The following is a 13,302-nucleotide window of genomic DNA, read 5'->3' as shown; positions in this document are numbered from 1 at the left end:
TATATATATATATATATATATATATACATATATAAATATATGTGTGTATAATAATAATAATAATAATAATAATAATAATAATAATAATAATAATAATAATAATAATAATAATAATAATTGGCAGCATCTGCACCATACCTTCCCCTAATTCTACCCTTTACTTGGTGCTTCGATAATGTGGATTTGACAAGAAACGAGCAACGTATTTTATGAAATATTGAATGCCTAAGAACAAGTGAAGGTCCTGAAGAGCGTAGGGTTCCCCTGCTGTGCAGGACCAGGGTAGCAGAACTTAAAGTTAAGTAAGTAAACAAATCCTAAACAACTTCAACTTCATGTTTCAGTATCATAGTAAACCAAAGAAGTTTCTTCACACTCTTTGGTTCCCTAACTAGTATTAAGTTATTATACATTGTTAGAAAAAGCCGTAATTCTAATCGGAAATTTTCCGTAAATATATACTGTTCTCAACCGTATTTCAGTAAAATACAGTCGACCGTAATTTTTACCTTACTTTGTTGGTATTTTACCTTAATATCATTCTTCAACGTCAATATAACTGTTTTAAAAACTGTAAAAATACTGGAATTAATGTTTCCAGACATTTATGGTTTTTTATTGGAAAATGTTAAGTGTAAGAAAATTCAAAAAGAATATTCTTAAGGTTCTTATAAAACAATCACCAAACCGAAATGTGCAAGCGAGCTGTAAAGAGGTGCCTGAGAGCCGGGTCGAATCCGACTAACTTTATTTGGACAGAGCATGAGTATATATACAACCCTTTCCAAGTAAGAAGGGCACAAAAATTCAAACAATGATTCATGAACATGTAGGCCTAAACAGGTTATCAGTGCAAGACGATAGGGATAACGATAAACCGATAACGACAGTATACAAAAACAGAAATACCGTTACAGTGTAAAATCGTGTGTGATACACGTGCGGTACAATGTCCTTAATATTTCTAGTCAACGGACGTAGGATTCTGTACAAATTGATATTTACCTGAACAATTCTTCATGCCATGTATGCTTTAATGAAATATGAATTTTATCATATATTTGGGTCAAGGAAATGTTATTATTATTGAAGATGAATAACGGACTCAAAATGAAGATAAAGAAGAAAATAAACGACAATATTAAGTGTCATGTATGGCTTTATGAAATCGGCATTTTAATCATACATTTGATGTCAAGGAAATATTGTTACTATAACCTGAAGATGAATACCGACCTCAAAATGAAGATAAAGAAGAAAATAAACGACTTTATTAAGTGGCATGTATGCTTTTATGAAATAGGTATCTTATCATACATTTGATGTCAAGGAAATATTGCTATCATTCAAGATGAATACCGACCTCAAAATGAAGATAAAGAAGAAAATAAACGACTTTACTGAGTGTCATGTAAGCTTTTATGAAATAGGTATCTTATCATACATTTGATGTCAAGGAAATATTGCTATCATTCAAGATGAATACCGACCTCAAAATGAAGATAAAGAAGAAAATAAACGACTTTACTGAGTGTCATGTAAGCTTTTATGAAATAGGTATCTTATCATACATTTGATGTCAAGGAAATATTGCTATCATTCAAGATGAATACCGACCTCAAAATGAAGATAAAGAAGAAAATAAACGACTTTACTGAGTGTCATGTAAGCTTTTATGAAATAGGTATCTTATCATACATTTGATGTCAAGGAAATATTGCTATCATTCAAGATGAATACCGACCTCAAAATGAAGTTAAAGAAGAAAATAAACGACTTTACTGAGTGTCATGTAAGCTTTTATGAAATAGGTATCTTATCATACATTTGATGTCAAGGAAATATTGCTATCATTCAAGATGAATACCGACCTCAAAATGAAGATAAAGAAGAAAATAAACGACTTTACTGAGTGTCATGTAAGCTTTTATGAAATAGGTATCTTATCATACATTTGATGTCAAGGAAATATTGCTATCATTCAAGATGAATACCGACCTCAAAATGAAGATAAAGAAGAAAATAAACGACTTTACTGAGTGTCATGTAAGCTTTTATGAAATAGGTATCTTATCATACATTTGATGTCAAGGAAATATTGCTATCATTCAAGATGAATACCGACCTCAAAAGGAAGATAAAGAAGAAAATAAACGACTTTACTGAGTGTCATGTAAGCTTTTATGAAATAGGTATCTTATCATACATTTGATGTCAAGGAAATATTGCTATCATTCAAGATGAATACCGACCTCAAAAGGAAGATAAAGAAGAAAATAAACGACTTTACTGAGTGTCATGTAAGCTTTTATGAAATAGGTATCTTATCATACATTTGATGTCAAGGAAATATTGCTATCATTCAAGATGAATACCGACCTCAAAAGGAAGATAAAGAAGAAAATAAACGACTTTACTGAGTGTCATGTAAGCTTTTATGAAATAGGTATCTTATCATACATTTGATGTCAAGGAAATATTGCTATCATTCAAGATGAATACCGACCTCAAAAGGAAGATAAAGAAGAAAATAAACGACTTTACTGAGTGTCATGTAAGCTTTTATGAAATAGGTATCTTATCATACATTTGATGTCAAGGAAATATTGCTATCATTCAAGATGAATACCGACCTCAAAAGGAAGATAAAGAAGAAAATAAACGACTTTACTGAGTGTCATGTAAGCTTTTATGAAATAGGTATCTTATCATACATTTGATGTCAAGGAAATATTGCTATCATTCAAGATGAATACCGACCTCAAAAGGAAGATAAAGAAGAAAATAAACGACTTTACTGAGTGTCATGTAAGCTTTTATGAAATAGGTATCTTATCATACATTTGATGTCAAGGAAATATTGCTATCATTCAAGATGAATACCGACCTCAAAAGGAAGATAAAGAAGAAAATAAACGACTTTACTGAGTGTCATGTAAGCTTTTATGAAATAGGTATCTTATCATACATTTGATGTCAAGGAAATATTGCTATCATTCAAGATGAATACCGACCTCAAAAGGAAGATAAAGAAGAAAATAAACGACTTTACTGAGTGTCATGTAAGCTTTTATGAAATAGGTATCTTATCATACATTTGATGTCAAGGAAATATTGCTATCATTCAAGATGAATACCGACCTCAAAAGGAAGATAAAGAAGAAAATAAACGACTTTACTGAGTGTCATGTAAGCTTTTATGAAATAGGTATCTTATCATACATTTGATGTCAAGGAAATATTGCTATCATTCAAGATGAATACCGACCTCAAAAGGAAGATAAAGAAGAAAATAAACGACTTTACTGAGTGTCATGTAAGCTTTTATGAAATAGGTATCTTATACATTTGATGTCAAGGAAATATTGCTATCATTCAAGATGAATACCGACCTCAAAATGAAGATAAAGAAGAAAATAAACGACTTTACTGAGTGTCATGTAAGCTTTTATGAAATAGGTATCTTATCATACATTTGATGTCAAGGAAATATTGCTATCATTCAAGATGAATACCGACCTCAAAATGAAGATAAAGAAGAAAATAAACGACTTTACTGAGTGTCATGTAAGCTTTTATGAAATAGGTATCTTATCATACATTTGATGTCAAGGAAATATTGCTATCATTCAAGATGAATACCGACCTCAAAATGAAGATAAAGAAGAAAATAAACGACTTTACTGAGTGTCATGTAAGCTTTTATGAAATAGGTATCTTATCATACATTTGATGTCAAGGAAATATTGCTATCATTCAAGATGAATACCGACCTCAAAATGAAGATAAAGAAGAAAATAAACGACTTTACTGAGTGTCATGTAAGCTTTTATGAAATAGGTATCTTATCATACATTTGATGTCAAGGAAATATTGCTATCATTCAAGATGAATACCGACCTCAAAATGAAGATAAAGAAGAAAATAAACGACTTTACTGAGTGTCATGTAAGCTTTTATGAAATAGGTATCTTATCATACATTTGATGTCAAGGAAATATTGCTATCATTCAAGATGAATACCGACCTCAAAAGGAAGATAAAGAAGAAAATAAACGACTTTACTGAGTGTCATGTAAGCTTTTATGAAATAGGTATCTTATCATACATTTGATGTCAAGGAAATATTGCTATCATTCAAGATGAATACCGACCTCAAAAGGAAGATAAAGAAGAAAATAAACGACTTTACTGAGTGTCATGTAAGCTTTTATGAAATAGGTATCTTATCATACATTTGATGTCAAGGAAATATTGCTATCATTCAAGATGAATACCGACCTCAAAAGGAAGATAAAGAAGAAAATAAACGACTTTACTGAGTGTCATGTAAGCTTTTATGAAATAGGTATCTTATCATACATTTGATGTCAAGGAAATATTGCTATCATTCAAGATGAATACCGACCTCAAAAGGAAGATAAAGAAGAAAATAAACGACTTTACTGAGTGTCATGTAAGCTTTTATGAAATAGGTATCTTATCATACATTTGATGTCAAGGAAATATTGCTATCATTCAAGATGAATACCGACCTCAAAAGGAAGATAAAGAAGAAAATAAACGACTTTACTGAGTGTCATGTAAGCTTTTATGAAATAGGTATCTTATCATACATTTGATGTCAAGGAAATATTGCTATCATTCAAGATGAATACCGACCTCAAAAGGAAGATAAAGAAGAAAATAAACGACTTTACTGAGTGTCATGTAAGCTTTTATGAAATAGGTATCTTATCATACATTTGATGTCAAGGAAATATTGCTATCATTCAAGATGAATACCGACCTCAAAAGGAAGATAAAGAAGAAAATAAACGACTTTACTGAGTGTCATGTAAGCTTTTATGAAATAGGTATCTTATCATACATTTGATGTCAAGGAAATATTGCTATCATTCAAGATGAATACCGACCTCAAAAGGAAGATAAAGAAGAAAATAAACGACTTTACTGAGTGTCATGTAAGCTTTTATGAAATAGGTATCTTATCATACATTTGATGTCAAGGAAATATTGCTATCATTCAAGATGAATACCGACCTCAAAAGGAAGATAAAGAAGAAAATAAACGACTTTACTGAGTGTCATGTAAGCTTTTATGAAATAGGTATCTTATCATACATTTGATGTCAAGGAAATATTGCTATCATTCAAGATGAATACCGACCTCAAAAGGAAGATAAAGAAGAAAATAAACGACTTTACTGAGTGTCATGTAAGCTTTTATGAAATAGGTATCTTATCATACATTTGATGTCAAGGAAATATTGCTATCATTCAAGATGAATACCGACCTCAAAATGAAGATAAAGAAGAAAATAAACGACTTTACTGAGTGTCATGTAAGCTTTTATGAAATAGGTATCTTATCATACATTTGATGTCAAGGAAATATTGCTATCATTCAAGATGAACACCGACCTCAAAATGAAGATAAAGAAGAAAATAAACGACCCTACCGAGTAACATTGCACCGGCCAATTCTCATTATTTTAAAAGGTTAGTTGGTGGGACGGAGGGAGGCGTTGCCATATGGCTGGCCTTGATAATAATATCAGGTAACAGAAGGTATTTTCTTAGTCCCTTAATTAAAAGACGAAATCTTCCCCTTAACCTTTTTTTATTCTATTTTCCAAAATAATGTTCATAATTTTCCGTGATGGATCTAATTTAATGTGATTTTCTTAAAATATCTTATTTTGATTGTTTATTCTTCTCTTGTAGTTTATTCATTTCTTTATTTCATTTCCTCACTGGACTATGCTTCCATGTTGGGGTTATAGTAGGCTTATAGAATCCTGCTTTTCCAACTTGGGTTGTAGCTTAGTAAGTAAGTAATAATAATAATAATAATAATAATAATAATAATAATAATAATAATAATAATAATAGTAATAATTATTATTATTGTTATTATTATTTTTATTATTATTATTATTATAATAATAGAGATGACAATAACAACAACAACAACAAGAATAATAATAATGATAATAACTATAATAATAATAGAGATGACAATAACAACAATAATAATAATGATAATAATAACTATAATAATAATAACAACAACAACAACAATAACGATAATATTAACAATAATGATAATAATAACTATAACAACAACAACAACAACAACAATAATAATAATAATTATTATTATTATCATTATAATGATAGCTATCAGAGAATTTTTGACCTCCGCCAAAGGTTAATGGAGTCGTCCATGTCTAAGATCTATATGTGGTGAAAATTTCAACAAAATTCTTCGGTATGTTTTGATGTTATTTTTTAAAAGGGCGAGAAAAGCAAATGCGGATCTACAATCCGGATCCGGATCCTGATCATCTCCAAAATTCAATTGAGTCGTCCATGACCTAAGATCTATCTGTGGTGAAAATGTCATCAAAATCCGTCGAGTTGTTTTGGCGTAATCCTGTCCACGGACACACAGAGACACAGACAAATAATAATTAAATAAATAAACTGACTCCATTTTATAACCTCCTTGGCGGAGTTAATAATAATAATAATAATAATAATAATAATAATAATAATAATATAATATATAAAAAGCACTGGAATAGTTGGAAGACCCTTGCCTACATGGCTGAGGACTAAGAAGCGTGAAGTAGGAGATAATGAATGGAGAATTATTAAATTAAAGCTCAATATACTGCAGAGACGACTGGCGAAATCTAACCGAGGTCTTTTGCGTCAATAGGCGGTAGGAGGATGAATAATAATAATAATAATGATAATAATAATAATAATAATAATAATAATAATAATAATAATAATAATAATAATAATAATAATAGTAATAATAATAATAATAATGATAATAATAACAATAATACTAAAAAATTATATTATTAATAATAATAATAATAATAATAATAATAATAATAATAATAATAACAACAAATAATAATATAATTATAATAATAATAATAAAAAATAATAATAATTTGATTAAAAACAGATAAACCATATTTGCATATATAGTTAGTTGCCATAATCTAATAAAATACGCAATCCTTTAAAGAAGTGATATATATATATATATATATATAATATATATATATATATATATATATATATATATATATATATATTATATATATAAAATACGCAATCCTTTAAGAAGTGATATATATATATATATATATATATATATATATATATATATATATATATATATATATATATATATATATATATATATATATAAACGACAAAATCTCAGCTGGGTCCACCGAGTACTATTCTAGGTTTTTTGTTGCACTTTCTAGTTTTTGAGAAAGAAAATTGGTCCTTACTCTTTCATACTCTTCTTGTCCCATAAAGTTTTGAGGGTCTGTGACAAACTTTTATGACAAATAGTGACACAAGTTTTGAGATGGGAGAGAGAGAGAGAGAGAGAGAGAGAGAGAGAGAGAGAGATGAGAGAGAGAGAGAGAGACAGAGAGACCTCGATGAACGTGTCCTCCCATCAGGGCATATATTTTTGGAAAAATTTTACAAATATTTATATTCTTGTAAATTCAATATAGCCATTAATTAGAATCAAAGCATGGAAATTATAATAATAATAAAAATAATAAACATTATTATTATTATTATCATTATCATTATTATTATTATCATTATTATATTATGATTATTATTATTATTATTATTACAAGCTAAGCTACATCCCCTAGTTGGAAAAGCAGGATACTATATACCCGAGGTCTCTAACAAAGAAATATTGCCCAGTGAGGAAAGGAAATAAGGAAACAAATAAACTCAGCCTCTAGGGCATTGTCCTCCTTGATTGTGCAATGTCAGTCCCTTGTCTCTGCCATTCATGAGCGGCCTTTAAAGTCAGCCTCCATTGCCTGGCCATCTTGGTCCTAGCTTAGGTGGAGAGGGGGCTTAGGCGCTGATCATATGCATATATGATCAGTCTTTAGGGCATTGTCCTGCTTGATAGGGCAATGTTACTGTCCCTTACCTCTGTCATTCATGAGTGGCCTTCAAAGTCGTCATCCACTGCCTGGCCCTCCCTGGTCCCTAACTGGGACTAGAGGGGGATTGATCGCTGAACATATGCATATATGGTCAGTCTCTAAGGTACTGTCCTGCTCGATAGGGCTATGTCACTGTCCCTTACCTCTGCCATTCATGAGCGACTTTTAAAGTCAACAGCCATTGCCAGGCCATCCTTGGTCCTAGCTTGGGTGGAGAGGGGGCTTGGGCACTGATCATATGCATATAAGGTCAGTCTCTAGGGCATTGTCCTGCTCGATAGGGCTATGTCACTGTCCCTTACCTCTGCCATTCATGAGCGACTTTTAAAGGTCAACAGCCATTGCCAGGCCATCCTTGGTCCTAGCTTGGGTGGAGAGGGGGCTTGGGCACTGATCATATGCATATAAGGTCAGTCTCTAGGGCATTGTCCTGCTCGATAGGGCTATGTCACTGTCCCTTACCTCTGCCATTCATGAGCGGCTTTTAAAGTCAGCAGCCATTGCCAGGCCATCCTTGGTCCTAGCTTGGGTGGAGAGGGGGCTTGGGCACTGATCATATGCATATAAGGTCAGTCTCTAGGGCATTGTCCTGCTCGATAGGGATATGTCACTGTCCCTTACCTCTGCCATTCATGAGCGGCTTTTAAAGTCAGCAGCCATTGCCAGGCCATCCTTGGTCCTAGCTTGGGTGGAGAGGGGGCTTGGGCACTGATCATAAGCATTTAAGGTCAGTCTCTAGGGCATTGTCCTGCTCGATAGGGCTATGTCACTGTCCCTTACCTCTGCCATTCATGAGCGACTTTTAAAGTCAACAGCCATTGCCAGGCCATCCTTGGTCCTAGCTTGGGTGGAGAGGGGGCTTGGGCACTGATCATATGCATATAAGGTCAGTCTCTAGGGAATTGTCCTGCTCGATAGGCCAATGTCACTGTCCCTTGTCTCTGCCATTCATGGCGGCCTTTAAAGTCAGAAGCCATTGCCTGGTCCCCCTTGGCCCTAGTTTGGGTGAAGATTGGAATTGGGGCTGATCATATGCATATTTGGTCAGTGCCTAGGGCATTGTCCTCCTTGATAGTGCAATGTCACCGTCCCTTATCTCTGCCATTCATGACCGGCCTTTAAACCTTTAAACGGTGTCTTGTACACATGTTAATCTTTTATTTCTTGTTTTTTATCGAAACAATTTGGAATATTCAATTTAAACCTTTAAACCTTTTAACGGTCTTTTGGACATGTATTAATTCTTTTTATTTCTTGGTTTTTTATCATTACAATTTGGAATATTCAATTTAAATCTTTATTACTTTAAAGTGAGTTAACCAAAATTGAGATTCTGCTTTTCTTTTCAATTAAATGGTACAAATTTTGAATTATTCGACGGACAGGACATTGCTGACAACCCCCCACCCCCCACCCCCACCCCACCGATGCCACAACAGATGTTATTGTTAATTAGCGAACTCCCTGTTCGAGTTATGTCTCACATGTTGTATACTTTAATGAATTTCCCTTAGCTGAGCAATTGTCGTATGAACTATTAAGAGAGAGAGAGAGAGAGAGAGAGAGAGAGAGAGAGAGAGAGAGAGAGAGAGAGAGAGAGAGAGAGAGAGAGAGAGAGAACAGATAATTACTTTTAGTCTATTCATTTGGATGTTTTGCCAACGCGTGTAGAGAAAGGTTGAGCTAGAGGGGCTCTGTGTAGCGCAGATCTCTGCCGAAGCAGCTTATTTCTCGACCTTTTGCTCGACTGTGACCTTGACCTTCCAAAATTTTATTCATTTCCAGCTTTTTACATAACAGTTAATCCCTACAAGTTTCATTACACTACGATTAAAATTGTAGCAAGGAAGCTGCTCTCAAACAAACAATAATAATAATAATAATAATAATAATAATAATAATAATAATAATAATCATAATAATCAAACATGGTTGAGAATATTTCAAATCAGAGCACGATAGGTACATTTTCGTTCTGTAACTTTACGCAATACAAAAAAAAAAAAAAAAAAAAAAACTTGAATACATCATTCTGTATATCTTACAAGAGTATAACTCTTCTGAGACACCCTTTTCAGTGTTAGTTACTAACATAACTAAATCATGATCAGCCCTTTCAAATGGATAAATAACATTTCTTGTTTTAACGTTAGGATTATCAGTGAATATTGGGTTCGAAATATTACCAGACCTATGTTTAACTTTATTTATAATTCGATCAAAATGTAATTCATAGCCAAAACCTTAAAGTTCTTAAACCATCTCCATTACTCTTGCTTGAGGGTTCACTCGGGCACACTAGTCTATCTTATTTCTCTTCCTCTTGCTTTAGTAAAGTTTTTATAGTTAATATAGGAAATATTTATTTCAATGTTGTCACTGTTCTTCAAATATTTCATTTTTTTTTCTTTTTTTCCTTTCCTCACTGAGCTATTTTCACTTTTGAAGCCCCTGGGCTTATAGCATTCTGCTTTTCCAGCTAGGGTTGTAGCTTAGCAAGTAATAATAATAAAAATAATAATAATAATAATAATAATAATAATAATAATAATAATATAATATACCTAATTCAAATAGTGTCCAAGGTATGTATTGAAATCTCATATTTCCTTATATACTGAAATAGCCAAGGTGGGAAGTTATAATTTGGAACACAAATATTTATTTCCCATTGGTTCCACTAATGTTTAAATCTTTGCTTCCATGCCCTCAACGTTCATGACAGGATTAACAAGGGTACTAGCAACACTGTTGTCCTAGTAATGGCTTCATATATCAAAGCTGGAGTGTGCCAGTTTAATTTATGTGGGCCATTTGTTTTGTACCTCACAATATTAAAGGAACTAAGTTTTAAATCTTATCATTGGTGGATGTGAGAGAGAGAGAGAGAGAGAGAGAGAGAGAGAGAGAGAGAGAGAGAGAGAGAGAGAGAGAAAGAGAGACGCTAAAATTACTTTGCTAAAAACCCTACAATGTAATGATTTGAGAGTCTGAATTACAAAAAAAAAAAATCCTCACAACATAAATAATAGGTTGAAATTATATCCGTGGGTTATATTGTTATAAAAATGAAAAGGAGACATTTAACTAATCTAGAATAATGTTCCTTAGTCTTTTAAACAAGACCAGAAAATCAACTGATAATCAAAATGTGAAAAATGTTATTACTCTTTCATATTTTGATTATCAGTTGATTTTCTGGTCTTGTTTAAAAGACTTCTTCTTTGTCTGCATCTTCTAAAAGTTGGAAAAGATGTAGACAAAGAAAAAGTCTTTTAAACAAGACCAGAAAATCAACTGATAATCAAAATGTGAAGAGTAAATAACCTTTTCCTTCTTTTCCAAAATCTTTAGGTTAGAAATAAATCCATGGGTTATATTGCTACAAAAATGCAAAGGATACATCTTACTGATTTACAATAATGTTCCTTAGTCTTTTAAATAAGACCAGAAAATCAACTGATAATCAAAATGTGAAAGAGTAAATAACCTTTTCCTTCTTTTCCATAATCTTTTAGACTCTACTTCCTGAGATTCTCAGAATTGTATTCATATCCTTCAACCGGGTCTATAAAAGTCCCTTTTCTCCTCTCCCACTTTTACTTTTTGTGGGTATCTCGAAAGTTTCACAAAACCTTTTTGTTGAGATTATTTGAGAAAGAAATTAAACTCCTGACAGCACTGAACTTTTGGACGCTGCGCCTTTCTCAAAACTATAATGTCCTGGATAACTTTCGATATGTTCAATCAATATTTTCGGGAATATGAATATTGTAGAAATTCAAAAGTTCAAATTTACAGCAAATGTTTTTATGTTGAACAGTCTGACATAAGTCTATTTTTGTAGTTTATATATGGAGGATCTGTTTTTAATGTTACTGTTCTTAAAATGTTTTATTTTAATTTTTCATTTCTTTCCATATAATTTATTTATTTCCTTTCCTCGCTGAGCTATTTACCCTGTTGGAGACCTCAGGCTTATAACATCCTACTTTTCCAACTAACGATTAATTAAAATGTTCTTCTTTGATATACGTCCACTGTTAGAAAAAAAAAAAAAAAACCGTAATTTCAATCGGAAATTCTCCATAAAACACTATTCTCAATCGTATTTCAGTAAAATACAGGCGACCGTAATTTTATCATACTTTGTTATTATCTTTTACGGATTGTTAACCGTAATATCACTATTTTACGTCAATATAACCGTTTTTAAAACGGTAAAAATCATGGGAAAAACATTGCCAGACATTTACCTGTTTTTATCTTTTAATGCAAATTTTTCAGTGTGTATAATATTCCATTAAAATCCTTCATCAAACTCAATTCATCTCACTGTTAAGATAATGAATACTAATGTCAAAAAAATTAATCTCCTACCAAGTCCGTGCATTTTCCTGAAGCATAAATCTGGTTATACCGATGATTTCAATCCCAGATATTGCAAAAGGTATTCAGTCACGATATGGTTCTCCTGTTATTGGAAATGAATATATATACAATAAATGTCACCCTTTTCTTTGGAGTTATTTATAGAGATTTATTGACTTGAGATTCACTAATGTTTTAGAGTCCCTTTGTAATTTGGTTATATAAGTGAGACAGTCGGTTTTTATTACATTTTGTAAAAGCTATTTACAACAACATTGCTTCCCAGTGAGTTTAAAGGTTTAAAAGTTTTAAAGGTCTCTCATGAGTGGTATAGGCAAGGGGCATTAACAATGCTCTAGAGACTGGACTACATATACAAATGATCAGCCCCCAAGCCCCCTCTCCACACAAGCTATGATCAGGGAGGGCCAGGCAATAGCTGTTTAATGACTCGGCAGGTAAAAATACAGGCTTTCCCAAACCCCACCATCCTTAGTTCAAAGGGATGGTGAAGTTGAGAAAACTATTGGAAACTATTGAGCTTGAGCGGGTCTCGAACCCCAGTGCAGCAGATTTCCAGGCAGAGAGGTTTCCAATAGGCTATCACAATAAAGAATGAATATATCATCTATTGATAGATCCAATAACATCTAATTGAGAGAGGAAGTGAAAGCAGAGTAATTTCAACAGGAAGAAAATTAAATAAAAGTTTTTCAAGTTCAAATCAAATAATAGTATATTGAGAATCAGATTGATCTTATTATCTCGACAAATTATTATTATTATTATTATTATTACTATCCAAGCTACACTATAATTGGAAAAGCAAGATGCTATAAGCCCAGGGGCTCCAACAGGGAAAAATAGCCCAGTGAGGAAAGGAAATAAGGAAATAAATAAATGAAGAGAACAA

This window comes from Palaemon carinicauda, chromosome 24 (assembly GCF_036898095.1).
Source record: "Palaemon carinicauda isolate YSFRI2023 chromosome 24, ASM3689809v2, whole genome shotgun sequence".
NCBI classification, from domain to species: domain Eukaryota; kingdom Metazoa; phylum Arthropoda; class Malacostraca; order Decapoda; family Palaemonidae; genus Palaemon; species Palaemon carinicauda.
Note: the sequence above shows the minus strand (reverse complement) of the source record.